Consider the following 26,954-nt stretch of genomic DNA (forward strand, 5'->3'; position numbering starts at 1 on the left):
CTGGACTAGGGGAGAGGCACAGGGCAGGGAAGGCTCAGTGTCAGTACAACACAGTGTCAGTCTGAGTGGTGGGGACAGGGAAGGTTGGCTGATTTAGGGGGTAGGCACAGGACAGGGAAGGCTGGCTGACTGGGGGGTTGTACAGGGAAGGCTCAGATGGCTTGTCTTGGGGGTAAGCACAGGGCAGAAAAGGCTGTAATAGGGGGAGGTAGGGCAGGGATGGCTGGCTAAAACAGTGGGGTGGACAGGGAAGGCTGGCTGGAACAGGGGGGAGAGCACAGGGCAAGGTCAGGGAGTACCTGTCTTTTCAGCTGGCTGTGCTGGTGCAGCCAGCCAGGTAGCATTAGCGCTGACTCCTTCTCAGATATGGGGGCCCGGGTGGCAGCAGTGCTGCACTGACAACCAGGAATGGCAAGCCAGGAGCATTCATACAGCAGCTCTGATGGCATTTCAAAAAGCAGCCGTGAGCCAATCACAGCTCACAGACCGGGAAGCCAATCAGGAGTGGCCGCTCCTGATTGGCTGCAATCAGGAGCAGCCGCTCCTGACTGGCTGCCATTCTACAATCTCAGGCTGACTTGTGGCCACAGGCATTGATTGCATGAATTCTCCCTGCATCCCTGTCTGCTGGTGTGGTGTAGCACTGCTGCAGCTTGGGCCCCCCTCTCTCTCCCTTCCCTCTGGGCCCGGGACTTGAGGCCCGGCAGTTTCCCCTGATGGCAGCCCTGCCGAGGACTACACAAAAAGATTAGGGTTTTAAGTGAGAATCATCACTGGCACTTTTGGCCTCAGATCCAGAGTTTCACCTACAGTAAACTGTAGGCACTCGTGCACCAGGTGCAGACTTAACCTTGCACCGGAGTGCAAGGTCCACTGTACGCCCTGAAGAAAGGATAGGCAGAGACTAATAGACAGTAAGAGACAGACACACAGGTTCTCACCGGAGATGCTCTTGTTCTTCGTCCCGCTCGATCCCACACACAGGTCCCTATACTGTAGGAGAGAGAATACGCTGTGCAGGCCCTTTCCTGCACTAACAGTGTCACACTAATCCACTTATCCACATTAATATCGGCCCTAACTAACCGGCCTAACAAATTTATTAATAACGAATTAGTATTATAATTAAGCCTGGTGGTGAAAAAAGCAATGCCCCTCGGCCCACAGCCCATATAATGATTTATTTACAAAAAAATACATGAAACAAGACGGAATTTGGGTGACCCAGATGGAGGTGAACACCACCTCTCTTTTTGAGGTCAAAAGTGAAAATAACTCCAAATCCCCCTAGCAGAGGGTGGCATAAGGCCCTGGGTTTCCCAAAGAACAAACTGGCAGGGAGCTAGAAGAATTAGAAGATTCCTCTGAATGCAATAATGGAGCGCTAACATAAGCCAAAATTCTCTTCTCTCCTGATCCTGATGTCGAAGGGACCACCGCCCCGACCACAGATGTACAGTAGAAGCCTGTCCCTCAATGCACAGTGCGCCCACTATGTCTGCGACTATGGATGTTGAAGCAGCTGCTACTGTATGACCCAAAGGAACCTGAAAACTTGAAACATCTGCATTACAAACAACAACATAAAATGCAGTAGCAGAAACTGGCAGCTGCAAAACAACCTGTGACGATGCATTCCTTGGAACAGGGGGCAATGTAGGTGTAGGAGCCAGTGGAAGGGGTGGTTGAACCATTAGCTGCGGGCTTGCACACTGGCAAGGCACATATTGAACCTACTATACATAAGGGTTAAACAGTGTAGGGGCAGTGACATAATGCTGTGAGATTTGTCCTGGGCCATGAGGAAAGGAAGGGGGGGGCAAAATTAATCCCCACTAATTGTGATTGCAATGACCATTAAAGGTCTCGCGGCTTTGACCAGGTGGTGGGGAGGGGGAGCATTGTGGTGGTGACGGGGCATGGCTGGGGAATATGGTTAAATATGAACAGAGGTGTGTGACAGCAGAAACATGATGACACGGGGGTGGAAGAGACAAATTAATGAAATGAAAGAATGAAAGGAAAAGAGGAAAATTATGAAGTACAGTAAATAAGGTAAGGGAAAGGTAAATAAAGAGCTGATAAAAGAAGTTAGGAGAATACTGTATATACTGTAGGGACAGAAAGCACAACCACAATACTGTACATACAGTATGGACACAGTGTACAGTACTTAACAGTCCAGATCACGAACTGAAAAGAGGAAGTTAAACCCCTCCTCCACATTACTAATTATATAGCATACAGTACAGCGCTGTATAAGCTATATAGCAGTTGCTTGACCCTTTCTTTTGATGACAACTGGTAAGACTCTACAGATGATCAATATAATTGTTACACTGGGCACGTGTCAATACTGTTTTCCAAAACTTCATTATCTCATCCAAAAGTTCCTGTTTAGTATTTGGTTTCATACCAGACCTGATGAACTTCTTCACCTGGGCCCAGACCAATTCAAGGGGATTAATGTCCGGTGACCTACAGGAAAGTAAAAAAATATATATTCAGTCACAGTACTTTAATAAAAAGCGCACTAGAATAATTACTGTACAATACATACTTTATTGTACAATAAACAGTTAATATAGTAGGTCAATACTCACTCTGGTGGTGTACTTTGCCAATTTATACCTCTCTCTTCCATGAATTTAGCTGAAGCCAAGTGTTTTGGATCATTATCCTGGAATAATCGATGTCCTGATGGAAAGCATTTTCTCACAAATGGCACCAGACAGCCATCTACTATTTGTTCTTGGAAGTGGTGCCTAAAGAGATGAGAAATTATTGTCAGTAACAAGCGCACACTGTACAGGACTATAAATAATTTTTACAACAAACATTACTGTACTGTACCTTCAAAAATTAAGATTGGTCCTGCACCCCAACGAGATATACCTCCCCATACATGGATCTTTAATGGATGCTTAGGATGTGGTTTAAGTGAGACAGTTCCGGTAGGATAGTCTTGAGAACCTCTCGAGAGAAACCGAAGTTTCATCTGTGAAAATGACATCATTAAATTCTCTCCACTCTCTATCCAACGTCGTGCTTGTTCAACTCTCTTTTCTTTATTAACATCCCTTATCATGGGATGCATCCTGTGGAATAAAAATACGTTTTAGTTTACAGTCATGTAAATCAGTGCATTACATTATTAAGGACAGTTTACAGAATAAAATAGTGCATTTGTGCGTTTTTGTACACTATAGTATTTTACGTACCTTGTAGGGCCAAAAGTCCATCCCAGTTCCTTATGCATCCATTTGATACTGGAACAGGAGATGTCGAGGTCACATTCTGCTTTTAGAATACATTTTATTTGTAAAGCTGTACGCTCATCATCCTCACAAGTTAATTTGTGCACAATCTCTTTGACGCTCCTATGGTAGAACACATACAGAACATATAGAAATTATTGGATAGTTTGTGTTGAAATTGGAACACAGGGTCTCATTCAGACCCGCTCGTGAGCGCTGTACACTCGCAAGCGGGTCGATGTTACCCAAATGCGCATGCGCATGACGGAGGCGCCTCCGTCATGTGCATGCACAAGACCAGAATAATGACGGGGTAGCCGTCATTATAGGTCTTGCACCAAAGGGGGTGTGCTGTCGATGGTGAGTGACAGCATGTCCCCTTTGGTGGGCGTGCCGGGGGCATGGCTGCCCAGACGGTGGCGTTCTTATGGGAACACTGACACCACAGCTATGCGAGCATCCGGGAGGCCGCTCCAATTTTAGGTAGGCCGGCCCTGATTTAGAGCGAGCGCACTGGTCAGAGCGTCCGGCTCTGAATCAGGCCCACAGTACAGTAGCAATCTAGCAACATACAGTATAATTAAAAAAAAGGTTGCTGTAAAGTACCTACCATGTGCATTTAGAAGGAAATCTATATCTGGGCCACGTTCTCTCAAATGCATGATAGCGCAAAGTCTGTAAACTAACAACAACACCACTCACTTTCAGCCAGGCCTAGATCTGTTGTGTTGTTTTGTGTTCTTTTTTCATGTTTGCAATGATCTTGCTCATGGATTTGCTGATTTTTGTCGACAAAAACTGTGGAGAGAACAAGAGAAATACTGTTACAGAGTATACAGACAGTATACAGAATATAATGTTCAGTATCTTAAAAATATATATTACATTATACTGTATAACATACTGTAGTTTAGAACACAGGGGGGTATTACATTCTTACATCAGCCGTAACATACTGTATGATAATTATGGTCATGGGCACCCTCAGAGCAATTCAAATGTTCTGGCCAGAAAAAATATATATTTTGTTTAACCAGATATACAGTATACAGTAGTACTGCATGTTGAGAAGTACAATATACAGTATACAACTGGATACACAAATATGCGTCTAGGGCCGGGGACATTGTAGCAGCACATACTGTAATGTTAATGGGTCAGTATGAAACAGCAATATTGCAACTCACAAGATGGGCACCAAGCATACACAAGATAGGCACGAGGCTGTGGGGGGCTATGGAGCATTCAGCGGTAAACAGGGTATGTGAAATGTGGCCATGCTAGATAGAAACTCAGGGGTCTATTTATTAAGCAGTGTTAGGAGACAGTGAAAAGAGATAAGGTACCAACCAATCAGCTCCCAAATTTAATTTTTCAAACACAACCTTCTCATTTCACTGTCTCCTAACACTGCTTAGTGTGTGTATATATGTATGTGTATATATATATATGTATACTGTATATATACATATATATATATATATATATATATATATGTATATATATATAAACCAGACATACTGTATGGACCAGGGCTAAACATACTGTACTTTGATAGATATGCCCCTTAATACGCAAAGATGCGTCTACGAAAGAGACATACCAGCACATTAAACACAGCATTATTGCGACTAAAAAGAAGATGGCCACTGAGCAAACACAAGATGGCCGCTATGACAAGACGGCCATGGGAGACTTAAGGGGGCAGCGGGAGGCTAGTAAACGATCAGTGGTAAAAGGTGTGTGATAGAAACTCTATACGCAATAAGAGTCTACGGCTATGGGCAAAGGATGGGGCATACAGTACTGTGGCAGCGGGACATAAGACACAGCAATATTGTGACTAAAAACAAGATGGCCACTGAGCAAACACAAGATGGCCGCTACTTTATACATAAAGTATGTACTGTAATACAGACATCCCACTTTTGCTGTGTTTGACTCCTGACCCACTGGACACGCACAGTGTTGTGATCTTCCATATGCCAAGGCATACTGTAGCACTACATGGCATACTGTATGGCTTGGCTCCACTGGGCATGTGCCAGAAATCCCATTGCAACGCCTCCACTGGGCATGCACCAGAGATCCAATTTGTAACCCCTCGGAGCTGGCTGACAGCCACCACAGCGCCAACCGTGCAGACATTGACGCTTTAAACGCACAGTCAGTTTGTAATGCAGATATCTCTCTCTCAAACAGAGCCCACTACCAGTTACTGGTCATGAGAAATCACTACAGTGTCCTAGTCTGGGACAGCACCTACATTGACGCAAGTTTGCGCTTTAAAGTATGTACTGTAATACAGACATCCCACTTTTGCTGTGTTTGACTCCCGACCCACTGGGCATGCACAGTAGAAATAGACTCGAAATGCCATACTGTAGCACGACTATCTTTGTGCTACATGGGTACTGTATTGGAGCGAAATACACCCCTTTCTTGAGCACACAGTGGCATAAAGTAGCATAGAAATGCCAGGTGGTTGGAAGTTGTGGATAATGTATTGAATATTGAGTAAGTGAAGATTTAAAAAATATATATTTATGTATATATATTTTCAAGGTCTCGAACCCACGGGACAAGGAGATGAGAGAAGCAGTGAGACTAGGCATTAGCCTCCTAGGCCACATGCCTTATCCCATTACTACAGTAGTTCTTAAAGTAATTAAATCACTACAATGTCTAAGTCTGGAACAGTGCCGACAGTACTTACATTTGCGGAAGTGTGCAATTTCAACCACACAGTCAGTGTGTAATACAGAGCATAATGATTTCAAACTTTATTAGACATTCTTCTACAGCTTTATTATACACTCCTAATTCCATGTGGAAAACGCTGTACTACTGTATAGTGTACCGAATCACCACTTCTGTCAGCCAATCATCGGGCGGTGATACAGAACATGCATTGGAAATCAGACGCATGCCCTGTGTAGTTTAGGAAAACTGACACCTGGTGGACAAAAAGTTGTATTACACGCTATGACTTTTTTCCAGCACTATGCTACATTACGAAACTTTCTGTGTGGCGCGACTTATGGCATGGTGTGTGGTGCGCCTTGTGTGGTGCACTACATAGCGTATGGAGCAACAAACTAGCTGGGCACATCTGTACCAAGGGCACCCCAGATGGTTGAGTGCCGTGGATGAAGCCAGTCATTTATTTACATTTTTTGGTCACACTTGCTAGGGCACCCTGTTTTTCAAATGTAAGAAACTAATTTTGTCTATCTCCAGGTGCTTATTAACTGATATCCCTGGGTGTGGTCCTGGACCCATATTCAAGTTTAAAATGTATGCAAGCTTGATCCAAAGGTTTCAGACCAAGATCATTTATCTGAGAATCAGTGTAGGGAATGGCCAGATGGGAATGACCATGAAGTGGTGGTCAGTTTAACAAATTATTGCAATATTTTGGAACCAACATTCCCTGTATTCAAATGAGTTGCAGTTTGAAAAGCAAGTGAGTGCCGAGTTTGTATGAGATATATATAATTAGTAACAAGGCAGCAGCACTCAGCAGACTTCGTAAAAAACTATACATAAAAAACCCAATCCATTATGTCAACATTTCTGGTTTATTGCAACCCATCATCTGTATCCTGATGACGGGTTGTAATAAACCCGAAACATTGATATAATGGATTGGTTTTCATATTGTTTTTTATGAAGTCTGCTGAGTACCGCTGCCTTGTTATTTCTTTTGATCTATCTCTGACTGGCACCTTGGCTTGTACTACTTGTATGGGAGTGCCGACTTTATGGACACAAATCTATATGTATTTTTGTAATTTAGATCAATGTGGGCTATATAGTATATCTACTACAAACAGATTTCCATTTCCAATGTGCACAGGAAAAGAGGAGGGAGAGCAGCAGAGTAATGTGCACATGGTGGGAGGGGTTGGAAATAAGAGGCAGAAGAAAAGTTTTGAGGTGAAACAAGATAGTGGGGATTGCATCTCTAGGCTTGTGTGAGAAGCAATGAGAAGGAGCAGTGCTAGAAAGAGAGCATGTAAGGACGTTTCTGCTTATGTATACATGTATGTATGGGTTCAGTTCATTTCCTGCCAAGAAAAAATAATTATAGGCAGAAATATGAAACCACACATAGAAGAATAAATACAGGTTCACTGAAAATAGGCATTGATTCCCACTCCTTATAATGTGGGGGCAACTTCCCTCACATCTCTTATACCGGTCCCTCATGGATGCAGACTACGGACCTATTTCCAAAGACCATGGACTATCCTTTCTTTCTGTCCAGGGTCCATGGCAATATGGTGTTAACTCTCCTGTATCTCACAGTAAACACCCTGGTCCCTCATGTGACCCATGTTGTACCTGGAGCTGCCAGTGATTTCACACCGTGATGCTAACTCCACCTACTCTAGTGATACAATTAGTACATCACCACCTCCCCCGGCATCCAGTGGCCCACGGCTACTGTCACTGGGGCGAGGGGAATACTGCCATTGTTCTTTGTCATTTCAGAGCACCATACCACTATCGCATTGTGCAACAGTACTTATACCAAATAATTTCAAATTAACTGCAACCAAAACCTCACTAAGGTCTTAGCTGGCATTTTCAATTCAAACTAAAAAGAAACTTCTAAAATCTGATATATGAGTGAAGCATAAATTAGCCTGTACAGGCAGCAGATCAGCACAGAACTTTAACAAACTGTTTCACATGCCAGTTTGGCTTTATTTACTGTGTACAAGTAGCAACCGGTTAAAGCTCCTGATCTGATTTGTTATTGACACAGGGAGGGTGAGTAGTGACAGGTTCAGCATGGACAAACATTGCCCCAGGGAAGTGAGCGACATGGAGGGAGACAGAGGAGAAACAAAAGAGTAAAATGATACAGAGGGCCATATTCATTAGCATTTGGGCCAAATGTAATAGGGTGAAAGTGTAGAAAATGTGAGAGTTTAGCAGTAAACTCTCACACTTTTTAAACTCACCCAATGTGATAGAGTCCGAGAACATTATGTATATTGTAGCAAAGTATATATTCTGATTAGGCATGAGCAGGTTCGGATTTTAGAAATCGGAAACCCCCTTGAGCCCACCGATCCGAGCTGGGAACCGAGTCTGGCTCGGGTTTTCCCGCCAGACTCGGTTCCCAGAACGAGGCAAAACGTAATCCTCGCGCTGTCAGATTCTCACAGGTTTGGATTCTATAAAAGGTCCCAGCATCTGCGCCGTTTTTCACTCCAGCTGTGGACAGTGAAGAGGGAGGGTGGGGGTTGCTGTGCTGGTGCTGCTGTTGTCCATGGGGGCTATGTCCAAAGTCCATAGGGGCTGGCTGGGTTGTGTTGTGTAGTGCTGTTGTCCCATAAAGGCATTGTTGTCCATAGGAGCTGTGTGCAGACAGAAGAGGGGGGCTTCAGTGGCTCCTGTGTCACTGTAGTCCTAAAGGGGTGCTGTAGAGTTGTCCAGGGGGTGTTCTGTCCATCAGGGGTGCTCCCCTCCAAGTGCAAAAAAAATATTTTTTTTTTCTATGTTTGTGTGCGTGTTAGCCGCACATGCATCAACAAAGTAGCAGCGCCAAGCGTGCGCCTGAGTCATAAGTCAAGGGCCGGCTGGTCTGTTGAAGGGCAGTGTAACCCCAAGTGCCCAAATAAATCAAGTGTTTTTTTCTGTGTTTGTGTGCGCCTTAGACGCACGTATCAATATCACATAAATGGAGGACTAAAATTTGGAGGATAAAATAGGGAAATAGGATTAAGAACCACTTCCTCCTAGTGCTGAAGCTGATGCCTCTAGTCATGACATAGACGATGAAATGCCATCAACGTCGTCTGCGAAGGCCGATGCCCAATGTCATAGTAGAGGGCATGTAAAATCAAAAAAGCCAAAGTTCAGTAAAATGACCTTAAAAAATAAATTTAAATAGTCTGAGAAGAAACGTAAACTTGCCAATATGCCATTTACGACACGGAGTGGCAAGGAACAGCTAAGGTCCTTCCCTATGTTCATGACTAGTGGTTCAGCTTCACATGACGATGGAAGCCCTCCTCCTCCCAGAAAGATGAAAAGAGTTAAGCTGGCAAAGGTACAGCAAAGAACTGTGCACCCTTCTAAGAAGATATCACAAATCCCGCAAGGAGAGTCCAAGTGTGGCGTCGGTTGTGATGCCTGACCTTCCCAACACTGGACAGGAAGAGGTGGCTTCTTCCACCAAGTGCACGCCCTCTGCAAGTGCTGGAAGGAGCACCCACAGTCCAGTTGCTGATATTCAAATTGAAGATGTCACTGTTGAAGTACAACAGGATGAGGATATTGGTGTAGCTGGCACTGAGGAGGAAGTTGACGAGGAGGATTCTGATGGTGATGTGGTTTATTTATATGAGACACCAGGGGAGACAGTTGTTGTCCGTGGGATGAAAAAGCCCATCACGGTCATGCCTGGGCAGAAGACCAAACATTCCATCTCTTTGGTCTGGAAATATTTCAGTCCAAATCCGGAGAACAGCTGTCTTGCCATATGTACCGTATGTAAAGGTGGAATAAGTAGGGGTAGGGATGCTAACCACCTAGGAACATCCTCCCTTATACGTCACCTGCAGTGCATTCATAAACAGATACTATCAAGTTCAGAAACTGTGGCTAAAACCGTAAGCAGTCCAGGGACACCTAAATCCCTTTGCCCTGTTGTATCCAAGTGCCTGCAAACCACACCGTCAACTCCTTCCTCGTCAATTTCCTCCTCAGTCAGGATCGGAAGTAGTCCTGCAGGCCATGTCACTGGCATGACTGACTCGTCTCCTATGCGGCATTCCTCCGGAGGATCCTGCATTGCTACGCCTACTGCTGTTGCTGCTGGGAGTCGTTCATCATCTACTAAGCAATTGACCCTCCAACAGTCCTTAGCAAGGAGGATGAAGCACAACAGCAGTCATCCTGTTGCAAAGCGGATAACTGAGGCCTTGACAGCTAAGTTGGTGTTAGATATGCATCCGGTATCCACCATTAGTGCAGTGGGATTTAGACAATTGATGGAGGTAGTGTGTCCCCAGTACCAAATCCCATCTAGATTCCACTTTACTAGGCAGGCGATACCGAGAATGTACAGAGACATCAGAAAAAGTGGCCTCGGTGTCCTAAAAAATGCGGTTGTACCCAATGTCCACTTAACCAAGGACATGTGGACAACTGGAATAGGGCAGACTAAGGACTATATGACTGTGACAGCCCACTGGGTAGATGCATCAGCGTCACCAGTAGCAGCATCTCAGAAATGCTAGCTCGTTCCAAGGCAGGCTACGCTGTGTATCATTGGTTTCAGTAAGAGGCACACCGCTGACAACCTCTTAGAGGGCAATCATCTCCCAATGGCTTACCCCACTTAGACTTTCCTGGGGATTTGTGATATCTGACAATGCCACCAATATTGTGCGGGCATTACATCTGGGCAAATTCCAGCATGTCCCATGTTTTGCTCACAGAATAAATTTGGTGGTGCAGAATTTTCTGAAAAACGACAAGGACGTGCAGGAGACTCTTTGGGTGGCCCGAAAAATTTCAAGCCACTTTTGCTATTCAGCCACTGTGTGCCGAAGACTCGAGCACCAGCAAACACTCTTGAACCTGCCCGGCCATCACCTGGCAAAAGGCCATTCAAGCCTATACATCCACCTATGACATAGGTAAAGGAAGGGGTATGCTCAAATGCAGTGGAGAATGATTTCTGTGTTGTGTTAGGTCCTCCAGCCCTTTGAACTTGCCACACGTGAAGTCAGTTCAGACACTGCCAGCTTGAGTCAGGTCATTCCCCTCATCAGGCTTTTGTAGAAGCAGCTGGAGATAGTGAAGGAGGAGCTAAGATGGAGCGATTCTGCTCAGTATGTGGGACTTGTGGATGAAGCCCCTCATTCGCTTTGCCAGGATTCGAGGGTGGTCAATCTGTTGAAATCAGACCTCTACATTTTGGCCACCGTGCTCGATCCTAGGTTTAAAGCCTATGTGGTGTCTCTCTTTCCAGAGGACACAAGCCAGGAGAGGTGCAAAGACCTGCTGGTGAAAACACTGTCGGCTGAAGCGGAATGTGACACGTCAACAGCTCCTTCTTCATTTTCTCCAGCTACTGGGGCTGCCAGGAAACAACTTAGATATCCTAAGCAACCCGCTGGCGATGATGCAGGGCAGGCAGGACCAAGTTTTGACATCTGTTCCGGACTGAAGGACCTCCCAACAATTTCTGACATGTCTACTGTCACTGCATATGATACAGTCACCATTGACAGAAGGGTGGAGGATTACATCGGTGACAGCATCCAAGTAAACATGTTAGACCTCTACTGGCAGGAAAAAGAGGCAATTTGGAGGCCCCTGTACAAACTGGCTCTATTTTACCTAAGTTGCCTCCACTCCAGTGTGTACTCCGATAGAGTTTTTAGTGCAGCCAGGAACCTTGTCAGCGAAAGGCGTAGGAGGTTGCTTCCACAAAATGTGGAGAAGATGATGTTCATCAAAATGAATTATCGATTCTTCCAGGAAGACCAGCCTCCAGAAAGTACAAAGGGACCTGTGGTGGTGAATTCCAGCAGGGACAAATTAATACTCTGTGAGGATGAGGACAACACTGAAGAGGGTGAGGAATTGGTGGATGAGGATGAGGATGACATCTTGCATCTGTAGAGCCAGTTTGTGCAGGGACAGATTAATTGCCAGCTTGTTTTGTGGGGGCCCAAATGAACCAATCATTTCAGCCACAGTCATGTGGCAGACCCTGGCGCTGAAATGATTGGCTTGTTAAAGTGTGCATGTCCTGTTTATTCAACATAAGGGTGGATGGGAGGGCTCAAGGACAATTCCATCATGCACCTCTTTTTTTTCCTTGCATTATGTACTGTTTGGGGCCTAGTTTTTCAAACTAACATCCTGTCTGCCAATGCAGTGCCACTCCTAGATGGGCCACGTTTGTGCCGCCCACTTGTGTCGCTAAGCATAGTCATCCAGCTATTGTACCTTGGTGCAACCTTTTGGCCTAAAAACAATATTGTGAGGTGTGAGGTGTTCAGAATACTCTGGAAATGAGTGGAAATGAATGTTATTGAGGTTAATAATAGCGTAGGAACAAATCAAAAACAAATTCTGTGATTTTAGCTGTTTTTATGCTCTTTTTCCAAAAAAATACAGATCCAAAACACAAAACCCAGAACCCAAAACACGGAAGGGTGGTTTTGGCAAAACCAATCCAGAGCCAAAACACGAAGAAAGATCCAGATCCAAAACCAAAACACGAAAAGTGGCCGGTGCACACCACTACTATAAATATATATTTACAATTAAAAAGATTATATATATATATATATATATATATATAAGAACATATCGAGCGCACTCACCAGACTTGTAAATGTAGTAAAGATTTATTAATAGAAAGCCAACATCAGTAGTCCATCGACGTTTCAGTCCTTGTTAGGACTTTTATCAAGATAACACATCACGGTGTCCCCACCTCCCTAATATACCTCCCCAAACAACCAGGGCGGTAACTCCCGCAATGAACAAGATACACCTGTGTCATACAGACAAACATCAAACAATTATCATATAAAAACACAACACATATAACATAGACAAACACACAATATGCGGCTATATGTTGCTGCTTTAACATACCAAAACAGCATACACTGAAACTGACCTGTTATCCAAGAGTTACATTGCATCATAGGCACACAGAACTCTAACATGCGTACCACAGCGGGACGCAAACAACCCGGTAACCTAGCAACCAAATGACTGCGTCCAACTCCGGACACAGCAGACAGTCACCCCTTATGTTTATAGCAAAACAAATTATAGTAACAGGATTTAATCAGTATCCAGTAGCCCAATAAAGGTATAGCTTGGAGTATTACTCCGCATTATATGTACATCACTATTCCACATAAACAAGAGATCTTAGACCAAAAATAAATAATGAAACCCAAATACCAACATACAAACAGACAATACAATGCATAATATCCATTTAAACATAGTGCACTGTTGAATAAGTTGTTAACACTGAGATATGACCTCTGACTATGTGATTTATACCTTAAGTTGTCCATGTTTGCTTGTATATGTGGGGAAGACGGTTCGTCCATTCCGTGAGAGAATGGTGAACCATCAATCATCGATCAGATCTGCTTTATCAACAGGCCTAACAGACAAACCTATGGCCAAACACTTTCTGGAGTTCCAACATACACTGGCCACCTTAAGGTGTATGGTGATAGATTATATACCACCACCCACTAGAGGTGGAAACAGAGCAAGGATGTTACTTCGTAGAGAAGCGAGATGGATTCATGACTTGGATACAATATGGCCACGAGGATTGAATGACTCAGTTCATCTTGGAATTTTCCTGGATTGATTTTTTCGTCATGATGCTCATGGATGGAATTATAGGGAATGATTTGTACCTGCTCCCTGTGCAACATGTGGATGTCCATAACTTTAATTTTTTATTTTTTATATATAATTTTCTCAGTATATATATTTTTTTATTTATTTTTTTAGTTAATTTTTGTTTGGGTTTGGCTCTTTATACAGTCTTTGATCATATCTCAGTGTTAACAACTTATTCAACAGTGCACTATGTTTAAATGGATATTATGCATTGTATGGTCTGTTTCTATGTTGGTATTTGGGTTTCATTATTTATTTTTGGTCTAAGATCTCTTGTTTATGTGGAATAGTGATGTACATATAATGCGGAGTAATACTCCAAGCTATACCATTATTGGGCTAATGGATACTGATTAAATCCTGTTACTATAATTTGTTTTGCTATAAACATAAGGGGTGACTGTCAGCTGTGTCCGGAGTTGGACACAGTCGTTTGGTTGCTAGGTTACCGGGTTGTTTGCGTCCCGCTGTGGTATGCATGTTAGAGTTCTGTGTGCCAATGATGCAATGTAACTCTTAAATAACAGGTCAGTTTCCGTGTATGCTGTTTTGGTATGTTAAAGCAGCAACATATAGCCGCATATTGTGTGTTTGTCTATGTTATATGTGTTGTGTTTTTATATGATAATTGTTTGATGTTTGTCTGTATGACACAGGTGTATCTTGTTCACTGCGGGAGTTACCGCCCTGGTTGTTTGGGGAGGTATATTAGGGAGGTGGGGACACCGTGCTGTGTTATCTTGATAAAAGTCCTAACAAGGACTGAAACGTCGATGGACTACTGATGTTGGCTTTCTATTAATAAATCTTTACTACATTTACAAGTCTGGTGAGTGCGCTCGATATGTTCTTATACTTTTGGAGCTGCTGAGCCCGTTTGAGCTTGCGACCCAAGCAATACTGACAGCAAAACGTGAGTGTGGATCTATTTGTATATATATATATATATATATATATATTATATATATATACATACACATATATATATATATATATATATATATATATATATATATATATCATACTTGCTGACAATCTGGCTGCTCCTTCCGGGAGGGAGCAGCCAGATCGGCAACACAGGGGGCGTGGCTGGCAAAAGGGGGTGGGTCCAAATGAGGTGAGGTCAGTTTGCGGGCGTGACAGGGGGCGGGGCCACGCGATCGCGTAATTTTAGCCCCGCCCCAGCTACACAATGCCGGAAAAATAGGCATTGCAAAGCAGGTGGCGGGACCAAAATAACGCGATTCGCGTCAGTGGCCCCCCCGCTGCGGGGGTTTATCAGGTAATTCGGAGGGGGGGTCGGAGGATCAGCGGCAGGCGGGAGGCTTGCCTGCCTTTCCGGGGGGGCGGGAGCTGCACCCGTTTATCGGGAGGCTCCCGTCCGAATCGGGAGGGTAGGCAACCCTGATATATATATGAACCTTTATTTCGCGCATACACTGGTTCAGCTGCACCAATTAGGTGGACCTCTGCTAGTAGAGGACCTAATAATAGAAATGGAAGAGCATATACACACATATATATATATACACAGATACATATATATATATATATATACACACACAAAACTATGTAAAATGAAGAAAAGCGGCACTTTGTTAACATCAATCATAAATAAACCATTGTCTCTCATGGATGTCACTTACCCCAACAAACATCCATTGGGGCAGACATTGGAGGTGCAGAGCTGCAGGCACAGTTTGAACTACTGGACTGGCCTGTCTGTGTGCTCAGCATGGCGGCCGGTTCCATGTCCGGGACTCCTTGCTCCTAAGTGGACGGAGATAGACGTCTATATTATACCTTTCCGACATCGTAGGCATAGCAGCAGGCCAAGGACACAAGGAGAGCCGGCACACAGTGATGCTATGACGCAGTACAGGTGATGGTGGGGCCGCCGGGGATACCAACCTGGGGGGAGCCGGGGGTATTACTTTTTTTTTTTTTTAGTTATAAGTGCCAGCTGCCAGGCGGGCGGCGGCGGGGAATTTATTATTTACTGCTAGCCCCTGACCCGCAGCAGATGCTCTCTGTGCCCCTAAGCTTTTGGGGTCCCTCAGAACCTCGGGACCTGGCACAGGTGTACCCCTTGTACCCCCCTATCTCTGGGCCTGAGTGCGGGTCAGATACAGTGTGGGTCAGATACAGTGCATGTTGGATACAGGGCGGTCGGATATAGTGCAGGTCAGGTACAGTGCAGGGTACAGTGCAGGTCGGATACAGGGCCTAATTCAGACCCGGTCGCAAGCGCTGAGCGCTCGCAACTGGGTCGTTGGTGGCCCACTGGGCATGCGCATGATGGAGCCGGCTCCGTCGTGCACATGCGCAAGACCCGGATGGCAATGGGCACTCAACATCGGCAGCTCGCCCCCTTTGGTAGGCGGGCCGGGGGCGTGGCTGGCCAAACGGAGGAGTTCCCCTGAGAATGCCTCCCGTTTGGGGGCGGCCCCACTGACATCACAAGTGATGTCAATGGAGAGATTCCGGCTCTGTTAGAGCTGAAATCTCTCTGGGGCTTGCGGCAACGAGACCCTACCACAAGGGTCTTGTCGCAAGCCCGATGGTCGCTTGCAATAGCTGTACGTGGTCACCCACAGCTATGCGAGCGGCCAGGAGGCCATTCTAAAAAAACAAAAGCCCGACTCTGATTCAGAGTGAGCGCTCTGTCAGAGCGTCCGGCTCTGAATCAGGGCCACAGTGTCTTATACAGTGTGGGTTGAACACAGTGCAGGTCGGATAAAGTACAGGGTACAGTGTGAGTCGGTTATAGTGCAGGATGGATACAGTGCTATAGTGATATAGATATAGTGATATAGTCAGGCTTGCCTACCATCCCGATTTAGCCGGGAGCCTCCCGAATATTGGATGCCGCTCCCGGCCCCTCGGAAATGCAGGCAAGCCTCCCGGGCAGCCGCCGACCCGTCCAGCCCCCACAATAATGATAGAAACCCCCAAAGTGAGGGGGTTCGGTGATGCGATTTGCACTGAATTGCGTCATTGTGGCCCCACCCCCAGCTTCACAATGCAGTTAATTTTGGCATTGCACAGGGGGGCGAGGCCACGTTGACGTGATCATGGCCCTGGCCCTGCCCCCAATACTTCATCCTCGCCCCCCACTGTATGTAGACATTCAGCTCCCTCCTAGCATGGGTGCCAGAGGGGGGGAGCAGGTACAGATTACCCAGGCCCGGGCTTGCTGGAGGGGCCCAGCGGGGGTTATGGGTCCAGCACTGCTCCCCCCTCTCTTACATGACAGCAGCCAATCACACGCTGCTGTGTGCTGGGCTGCACTGGGAGACTGCTCTCGGCTGCTAAGAAGCAGCCACAGCATTCTCCTATGCCTATGGGGGGAGCGATCAAACTAATTACGCCCCCCACTGGTTATGCACCGGGCTGAGGGGGTTCAGAGCGCCCCCTCCCCAGCATGCAACAAAACTTGTGTTTTTTTTACCTCAAAGGGGGCATGGACACACCTCCCATCATTAGGTCACATCCCCTTTTACCCAGGCCCGCCCAGAAGGAGGGAGCTGAATGTCGGCAAATATGGATATAGTGCAGGTCAGATACAGTGTGGGTTGAATACAGTGTGGGTCGGATACAGGGCCTGATTCAGAGCTGCTCGTAAGCGGCCGCTCGGTCGCTCTAAGCGATGTTCGCACAACTGCGCATGCGTATGGTTCGCAATGCACATGCGCAAACCAGTCATTGCGGTCAGAAATCGTGCACTCGTAAAACAATGAGGGGCTGCTAATTTGATTGACAGAATGTACCGTTTGTGGGTGGTAACAGGGGAACATGCTTGAAAACGGGGGAGTGGAGATCCGAACGCAGGCGTGCCTAATGGTCAAAAGGGCGTTTAATGGGAGTGCATAATTAGTAAAGGAGCATCATCCACCACGTCACTTGGTTGTCTTTTAGCCTGAACTGCTCGCAGTGATAGCGGGCAGTAAATCCTACCACAAGCACTGCGAGCAGTTCAGATGCCTTTCGCTGTTCCCGATTAATCTAATAAATAGCAGAGATGACGTATGATGCGAACGGCAAAGGGGCGTCTTTACAAAATGGCGAACACATTTTTTGGACGCTCGCTTGAAAACGGGGAGTGGAGATCCGAACGCAGGCGTGCCAAACGGTCAAAACGGGCGTTTTAAGGGTGTGCATAATTAACAAAGCAGCATCATCGACCACGTCACTTGGTTTTCTTTTAGCCTGAACTGCTCGCATGATTGCGGTAGGAAAATGCTACCACAAGAATAGCGAGCAGTTCATACGCCTTTCGATGTACTCGATTAATCTTATAAATAGCGGAGATGACGTATGATGCGAACGGCCAAGGGGCGTCTTTACAAAATAGCAAGCGCATGTTTAGTTCGCTCGGTCAGACATAGAGGCGTCAACACACCACAAAGAGCGAGCGCTCAATTTAAATATCCGGCCCCTTTTTAAGAACGAGTGTCTGCAAATAGTGTCCGGGTCTGAATCAGGCCCACAGTGTGTTATAGAGTGTGGGTTGGATACACCAATAGTGCACATACTGTGACAGCAGTGTTGACAGTGCGGGCTGCTGGCGATGTCCTCAATATGAGAGTGACAGTAATGTCCTCAATTCGGAAGTGCCAGTGGTGTGTGGGAGTGTTGGCAGTGTGGGGTTGCTGACAGCGTCCTCAATACGTGGGGCAGCAGTGCGGAGTTGCTGGCAGTGTCCTCAGTGCAGTGTGCCGGCGGTGTCGACAAAGCAGGGGTACCAGCGGTGTCCTCAGTGTATGTGTGCTGGCAGTGTCGGCATTGCAGGGGTGTCGGTGGTGTCCTCAGTATCGGAGTGCTGGCAGTGTGGGGTTGCTGATGGTGACCTCAGTATGTGGGGAGTGTGGGGGTGCTGACAGTCTCCTCATTGCAGGGTGCCTGTGGTGTTGGCAAAGCAGGGGTGCTGGAGATGTCCTCAATGCGGAAGTGCCAACGGTGTTGGCAGTGTAGCAGAGTGGGGGTCCTGGCAGTGTCCTCAGTGCAGGGCACCGGCACTGTCGGCAGATCGGGGGTGCCAGCAGTGTCCTCAGTGCAGGAGTGCTGAGAGTGTCGGCTGTGTGGGGATGCCCTCAGTGTGGGAGTGGTGGCAGTGTGGGGTTGCTGACGGCATCCACGATATATGAGGCAGCAGTGCGGGGGTGCTGGCAGTGTCCTCATTGCAGGGTGCCAGTGGTGTTGGCAAAGCAAGGGTGCCAGCAGTGTCCTCAGTGCACATGTGCTGACAGTGTTGAACATATGGAGAAGGCCCAACAAGCCCAACAGAGAGTGTATAACCGGAATGCCCGGGTATGTACATTTTCCCCTGGGGACAGAGTGCTTGTTTTGATACCCACAGTGGAAAGCAAGTTTTTGGCTAAATGGCAAGGTCCGTATGAAATCAGGGAGAAAGTGGGTGAGGTTAACTATAAAGTATACCAACCAGGCAAGAGGAAGCATGAACAAATTTAGCATGTTAACCTTATCAAACCCTGGAAAGATAGGTTAGCTCTGTTAGCTGAACCAAGCCCACCAGTAGCATCAGTCCCTTTGGTTCCAGAAGTAAAAGTGTCCGAAACACTTTCAGCCACACAAAAGAATGAGGCTAAGGAGTTGCTTATTAGGAACAGAGATTTGTTTTCAGCACTGCCCAGCCGCACGGCCATAATAAAGCATGATATCATTACAGAGCCAGGAATTAAGGTCAATCTAAATTCATATAGAATTCCTGAAGGCTGTCTCTAAAGGGGTTAAGAATATGCTAGAACTTGGTGTCATCGAGGAGTCTAATAGTGAGTGGTCCAGTCCCATAGTTCTGATTCCGAAGCCTGATGGCAGCCTACGCTTCTGTAACGATTTCCGTAAGTTAAATGCAGTTTCCAAATTTGATGCGTATCCCATGCCACGTGTGGATGAGTTGATAGAGAGGCTAGGGACATCCAGATATCTCACCACACTGGACCTGACAAAGAGTCATTGGCAAATAAAAATTAACTGATAGGGTTAAAGAAAAAACAGCATTTCTGTTCCAGAAGGGCTATTCCAGTATAGGATGTTGCCTTTTGGGTTGCATGGGGCCCCAGCAACCTTCCAACATACAATGGATAGAATTTTGAAACCCCACAGACAGCATGCAGCGGCCTATCTGGACGATGTGGTAATCCACAGTCCAGACTGGGAATCTCACTTAGTCAGAGTACAGGCAGTACTGGACTCAATTAGGAAGGCCAGCCTAACAGCCAACCCTAAGAAATGTTGCCTTGCAATGGAAGAGGTTCAATACTTAGGGTACACCATAGGGAGAGGCTTGATTAAGCCCCAGTCAAACAAAATTATAGCTATTCAAACTGGCCCCGTCACGTAAACAAAAAACAAGTTAGAGCTTTTTTAGGGATCACTGGGTACTACAGACGGTTTATCCCAAATTTTGCCACAACAGTGGTGCCACTATCAGACCTTACAAAAGGGAAACAGTCTAACTTGGTGGAATGGGGCCCTGAGGCTGAAGAAGCATTTCAGGCATTGAAAGTAGCTTTGTGTTCACAACCGGTGTTGATAACACCAGACTTTTCTCAAGAGTTTGTGGTTCAGATGGATGTCTCAGAGGTAGGTGTAGGAGCAGTGTTGTCCCAAAGTAGGGATAGGGAGGAGCACCAAATTGTTTATCTGAGCAGAAAACTCAATGACCATGAAAAAAGGTATGCTGTTGTTGAAAAAGGTATTACCTTTTGGGCAGACGGTTTAAGCTCGTAACGGATCATGCCCCATTAAAATGGATGTCAGTAAAGCAAGGCCAAAATGCCAGGGTAACAAGATGGTTTTTAACTTTGCAGGAATTTACATTTACTGTGGAGCATAGGCCTGGGTCCCAATTGGCTAATGCAGATGCATTGTCCCGCATCTTTTGTTTGGTGATTGCAAGTGTTCCGCCACATTACAAGTGGCAAGGTCACTGGCATCATAGTGGAAGGCAGGTATATTTGCCCTAGATTCCTGACCTATGTCTTTTGAAACCTCAGGAAGGTGTTTGTGTTAGGGATTTTTTTGGTTATTAGCTTCACAGGAGGCTAATTAAGGTTTTCAGCCATGTGGCTGTTTTTTAGTACTGTGAGACTGATCATTACAGGGACACACTGCCTGGGGAAAGGACAGTCTTTTGTGTCTTTGTGGGAGGATCAGGTAAAAACAAAAACCTGGAAAAAGCCTTCTTATACTTTCTTTATTAGTGAGCTAGGACTACTTCTGTATAGTTAGAGCCAGATGGCAAGGTGTTTATTTCTGTTTATTTTGTTTGTTTGCCTAATAAAACTGGCGTAGGCCAGTTGCACCAGACCAGTGGACTTTGTGTGACTTCTCAGTTGCTGCGCAGTGCCATCTACCCCAGAGATGGTACCAGTTCCCCGACCTTGCTACAAAATATATATATATTATATATATATATATATATATATATATATACAGTATATGAAAAATAAGAGAGTGAGAGCAAGCGCCTATATAGTGTAGTAGTTTAGACAATATGGCACAATCTCAATAAATATATGCGTACCGTATTAACCCAACACTAAAAGCAGTGTCTTATGGGTCTTTATCTTGGCTTCACCAAATGAATTCCTCTATCATTTCCAAGTAATTTACATCTAACTTCAAACGTGAACTCCAAAAATAGAGAGCCGACCTCCCTTCCTGCCGGAACATCAGGATCCTCCACCTCTGGCACAACATCAGCCAATCCTCCAAATGTGCCTAGCCCTGTGCCTAGTCCAGAGGCCACAACATCTGCCTCTGGACAGGCCAGCCCGATGACATCCCGGACCCGGTCTGGCGCCCTCCCTCCCCCATCCAAAAAAAATGATGACAGCAATGGTGACTTTTCCCACAATCCTTCTGTGCTTGGCTCATATTCCTTTCTGGTCAAAACTTCCCTCTCCTTTCTTGTGAAATGTTTTTAAAAATTTTTTGTATGTTTATGTCAACAGTTATGTTGGGCCAATTTGTTTGATTTTGGGACATATCTTTGGCAAAAAAAGATGATCCCAAATTTTTAATTTTTTTTAATTTTGTTTGAGCAATAAATTGAAACAAAAAATCTGACATTGGATTGTGAAATTATTGTACAAATGGGTTAAATTGAATCCTGGACCAAAAGGCAAAAACTGGAAAAAAACAAACAAAAAAACAAACAAAAAAGGGCTCTTTAAGGAACGTTTAAAAAATCATATAACGAGGCAAATTCAAGAGGCAAAAATAAAATGGTGCGAAAATTAAAACATGATGACATTATTGTTACAATAGGCCCTAACCACCAAATTGAGGGCAAAAGAAACCCTCACAAATGTACGCAAATTGATTGTGTCATCCTGACATTAGCAGCTCTGATTTCCACCTGCGTACGGTTTTGTGCTATCCCAAAAAACTGATTTCCAAACACATACCAAGCCGGTTTTCAATCCAACACTAATTGCTTTTCAGCCCTCCCGCGATTAATCGCAACAACATCGAGGAGTCCCGGGACGGAGGAGAAGGCCATCGCCAATGTGGTCGAGTAATCCAGACCCTAAGCTGTGCGAGCATTTTGAAGGGAAAGAGGATCATCCAGTGACGTATGAGTCGGTCCGAACACATTTTACGCTCGCATTTGCTAATGTATGTACGCCCCAAAAACGCCTCGCCACGCCTGCGTTTTTCCATCTCCACCCCCGTCAACACCCAAAAACGCCCTGTTCTGTCAATCACATTTGACAGGTCACTTCCTGTACGCTATTTGACGAACGAGACCAAAAAAAGCTCGCAATCTGCCGTACGCACATGCGCACTGTTACACCGACGCATGCGCGGTTATTCAACATCGGAACGCAACGAGCGTACTGCTGTTTGCGAGTGGCTCTGAATGAGGGCCAATGTGTGTTACATTGTTTATAAACACATTCCATTGCAGTCAGATGTGATCATAGCGCATTGCCCATGCTGTTTTTCTAATATGTGTTACAGAAGCTTACTCCATCTGATGACATTGAAGCTTTTCTGTGCACCTTTGAGCGTACTGCTGTACTTTTAAATGGCTTAAGGAGGAGTGAGCCGCCAGACTTGCTCCCTGTCTCACAGGGGAACCTCAGAGAGCATATGTTGATTTAAACGTAACTGAGGCAAACTCCTATCCACACTTGAATGGCGGCTAAACCCGTCTGAAGCTCCAAGGGTCCAGATGGCCAAATTAGCCAGGCTGAGTAAAGCGTGTTTGCAGCCGGACAAGAACTCTGCTCAGCATATAGTAGAGATTGTGGCTTTGGACCATGCTGTGCTGGTACTAGATCATGTGGTGCAATTGTGGGCCCTATAGGCTGATCCACAAATGTTTGAGGAGTTAGCGGTGGTGATTGAATGGTACCTGACTCTTGGGAAGTTAAACAAAACCAATCAGGGGTTTCAGCCAGTTCCCAAGCCTAGAACTCAGCTCCCCATTGTTAAAGCCAACAACCCATCTCCAACTGTGTGTTTTGACTGCAGCGAGCCCTGTCATATGCGCCAGCACTGCCCAAAGCAAGGCGAGCCGATGGACTGTAGTGCTGGAAAAACAACTCAACCAGTGGTCAGCATGCCTGCTGGAAGCACTTCACCAGCGCAAACCACCTTGTTTCATTTGATGGTGCGAGTGGAAGGCCGGGAGGTCTGGGCCTTGTGTACATGGGAATGTAGAAGAATACCCCTGAGTGCACCTCCCAATAGTGATCAAAGGGTGATCCCTGAAGGTGGTAGTCACAGTAGCCGCCAGGCCACCATACCATTTGATCCTAGGTCGGGATTTTCCGTTGTTACAAGAGGTGGTAACGTGACATGACGACAGCAGAAGGTTCACATCAGAGGTGTCCCAGTAGCCAAACTCTGCTGTTTCCCAAAGTTTGGTGGCTGTAACGCTCTCCTTGGCAGTGAGCAGCCAGAGGAGAGTGAGACCGAGACACAGTGGGTTCCCATTGGCAAGGAAGTGTCCTTGCAGGACTTTTGCCAGGATCAACAGAATGATGAGAACTTGGTAAATGAAAATGTTGTAGAGATAAATGGTAGAGTAATCACGGCTTTACCAGCAGAAGGTGTACCATACTGTACTTTGCATTGAAAAATGATTTGTCATATTGTGTAACATATTTGCAGGGTAAGAGAGTAGACCAATTGTTGGTTCCCCGGAAACACGAGCAGTTGGTGTTGAGGGTGGCTCATACACACCTGTGGGGTGGCCATTTGGGGGAGGAGAAAACTCTCTAGCATATTCAGTTAAGATTCTTCTGGCCTGGCATTCATGCAGCAGTAAAAAAGTATTGTCGGGAATGTCCAGTATGTCAGAAGACAGCACCCCGGCAAGCGTTTCGGGCACCCTTGGTTCCCCTCCCTGTAATTTCTGTACCTTTTGAGAGAATTGGTATGGATCTGATAAGACCAGTGGAAAAATCTTATCATCAATACATATTAGTGGTGGTAGGTTATGCTACAAGCAGAGCCGTGACTAGACTATTTGGTGCCTCTGCCAGAGAGAGCATTGGCGAACCACCCCCCCGCAAACACCATTTCTTAAATAGTGACATAAGATAGTGCACCTGATAAAAGGCCATGGTCTCATGGGGAAGAGCCAGGGAAGAGATAAGGGCAGCCAGGAGATGCTGGGGATAAAAGAAGAGGAAGCTACAAGTGAGAATGATAGTAAACAGGAAATTGCCAGGCCCAAACAGCACCCCCTGCCCTGTGCTGCCCTGTGCCATAGCACTGGTCACTCTACCTTAGTTACGGCCATAGTCACAAGGTATCCGGAGGCCATCCCGCTACGTAAAATGAAATCTAGCACTATTGCCCAGGAGTTATTGATGCTATATATCCAATTGGGAATACCAAAGGAGGTCTTAACAGACCAAGGTACCCCTTTTGTCTCTAAACTAATGCAAGATCTGTGCCGACTGTTAAAGGTGGATAGGATTACTATCTCAGTTTACCACCCACAAACAGATGGGCTCATTGAATGCTTTAAACAGACCCTTAAACAAATGATAAAAAGGGGGGTGTCTGAGGAAAAGCGAGATTGGGACTTACTCCTACCCTATTTAATGTTTGCAGTGCGAGAGGTACCCCAATCCTCTACGGGATTTAGGAGCTGATTCAGACCCAGACGCTAAGAAGTGTTCGCTCGTAGCTGGCTGATGTTCGCATTGTGCGCATGCATATGCATTGCAGTGCATGTGCGCAAACCAGTGTGAAAGATCAAGATGCGTTTGCTCGCTGCGCATAGTGACAGAAGAGGCCGTTTGTAGGTGGTAACAGGGGCTGGCCACTAGAAGTGGGGGACTATAGATGCATGACCGAAAAAAATGCCATTTCAGAGGCGTGCATAATTAAAAGGCAGCGTCATAGTACACGTCACCTGGATGTATTCATACTGAAGTGATCGCAGTGCTTGAGGTAGGGTATAGTCTACCTCAAGTGCTGCGTTCACTTCCAATGGTACCTGATGTTCTGATGGTTGCATATACTTCCTGGAGATGATGTGTGCTGGTGGGAATCTTAAGATAGGCAGGTGGGAGTCTGCATACACAAAGTTATCACATGGCCAGACATAATGGGCATGCTTATGCCTCCCCATGCGTTTGCATGCCATGCCGTCACTTTGCTAAATTTGCATAGGCTGGGAACGAGCGTTCACATCTTGCGACCGTGTCTGAATCGAGACCTTAGTCCCTTTGAACTCCTCTATGGGAGGCAACCTAGAGGGATTTTATATCTGTTGAAAGAAGGGTGGGAACAACAGTCATGCCAAGAGCCTAACATCGTTCAGCAAGATATAGTTACTCCTCCCAGGTTGGTAATAAAACAGAGGCCATACCGTATACCCGAGACACAGCGGGCAGCGGTTAAACAAGAAGTAGAGGAGATGCTGCGCCTAGGGGTCATAGAGGAATCAAGTAGCAAATGGTATAATCCCATAGTTTTAGTGTCTAAGCCATTAGGTGCTTTAAGATTCTGCAATGATTTTTGCTAATTAAATAAAGTGTCACAGTTTGATTCCTATCCGATGCCCCGGGTGGATGAGCTGGAGGAGAATTTAGCAAGCAGCCAGTATCTCACCACCCTAGATTTGACAAAAGGGTATTGGCAGATTCCTTTAACTGAGACTGCTAAGGCCAAAACAGCCTTCTCTACCCCAGAAGGTTTGTTTCAGTATAAAATGCTGCCGTTTGGTCTGCATGGGGCTCCTGCAACTTTCCAGAGGGCTATTAACAAATTGCTGTGACCTCACAAGGAATGTGCAGCTACATATCTAGATGACATAGTCATCTTTAGCCCTAACAGGGAGTCACACCTTCCAAGAGTAGAGGCAGTGTTATGGTCTTTACGGGCACATGGGTTGACTGCTAATACTGAGAAGTGTGCCATTGGAATGGTGGAAACAAAATACTTGGGATATATTGTAGGCAGAGGACAGGTAAAACCTCAGCCCAGTATGGTGGAGGCGGACCTCACATGGCCTAAACCCAAATGTAAATCCCAGCTCAGAACATTCTTTGGTCTAGTGGGTTACTACCACAGATTTATTCGTGATTTTGCCAATAGGGCAACACCATTAACTGAGTGTCTTAATAAACAGTCCCCAGACCAGACAGTATGGTCTAGAACAGCAGAAGCTGCATGGCAGGATTTAAGGCACGCCTTGTGTACAGAACCTGTTTTGCAGGCTCCTAACTTTAAAAAGCAGTTTATATTGCAGACAGGACGGGTGTTGGGGAAAGTCCTTTCCCAAGTGGTAGAAGGGGAAGAGAAACCCATCCTCTACCTTAGCCAGAAATTGCTGCCCAGGGAGCGCAAGTACTCAACTGTAGAGCAAGAGTGCTTGGCAATTAAGTGGGCATTACACTTGTTAAAATATAATTTGTAGAGGCTGGAGTTTTTGTTGGTTACAGATCATGCCCCTATACAGTGGATGCACATGAACAAAGAAGTGAATGCTCGTGTAACCCGCTGGTTTTTGTCTTTGCAGCCATTTAAGTTTGAGGTGGAGCATCATCCGAGGAAACAGCACCTCAATGCTGATGCCCTTTCCAGGAAGTTTGTTGGGTCCGATCCTCCAATCAACCCTATGGTGAAGCTAGAGGGTGAGGATGGCGAATTGTGGAAAGTGGTAGAGAGCTGTGTACCCGGATGGATGGCACAAATAAATGTGGGCGAGGCAGATACAGATGTGCCCAGCTAGTTTGTTGCTCATGGCATTCTTTGTCATGCCATGGAACATTACGTGATGGC

General features: G+C 45.8%; 1 pseudogene; it reads right to left on the minus strand.

The window, feature by feature from the left end:
* Positions 1 to 2,679: 2,679 nt before the first annotated feature.
* Positions 2,680 to 13,720, minus strand: LOC148501330 (uncharacterized; annotated as a pseudogene).
* Between the last annotated feature and the right edge of the window lie 13,234 nt (positions 13,721 to 26,954).

The sequence above is a fragment of the Taudactylus pleione genome, unplaced genomic scaffold (assembly GCF_031769625.1).
Source record: "Taudactylus pleione unplaced genomic scaffold, aTauple2 ptg000520l, whole genome shotgun sequence".
In the NCBI taxonomy this organism is placed as follows: domain Eukaryota; kingdom Metazoa; phylum Chordata; class Amphibia; order Anura; family Myobatrachidae; genus Taudactylus; species Taudactylus pleione.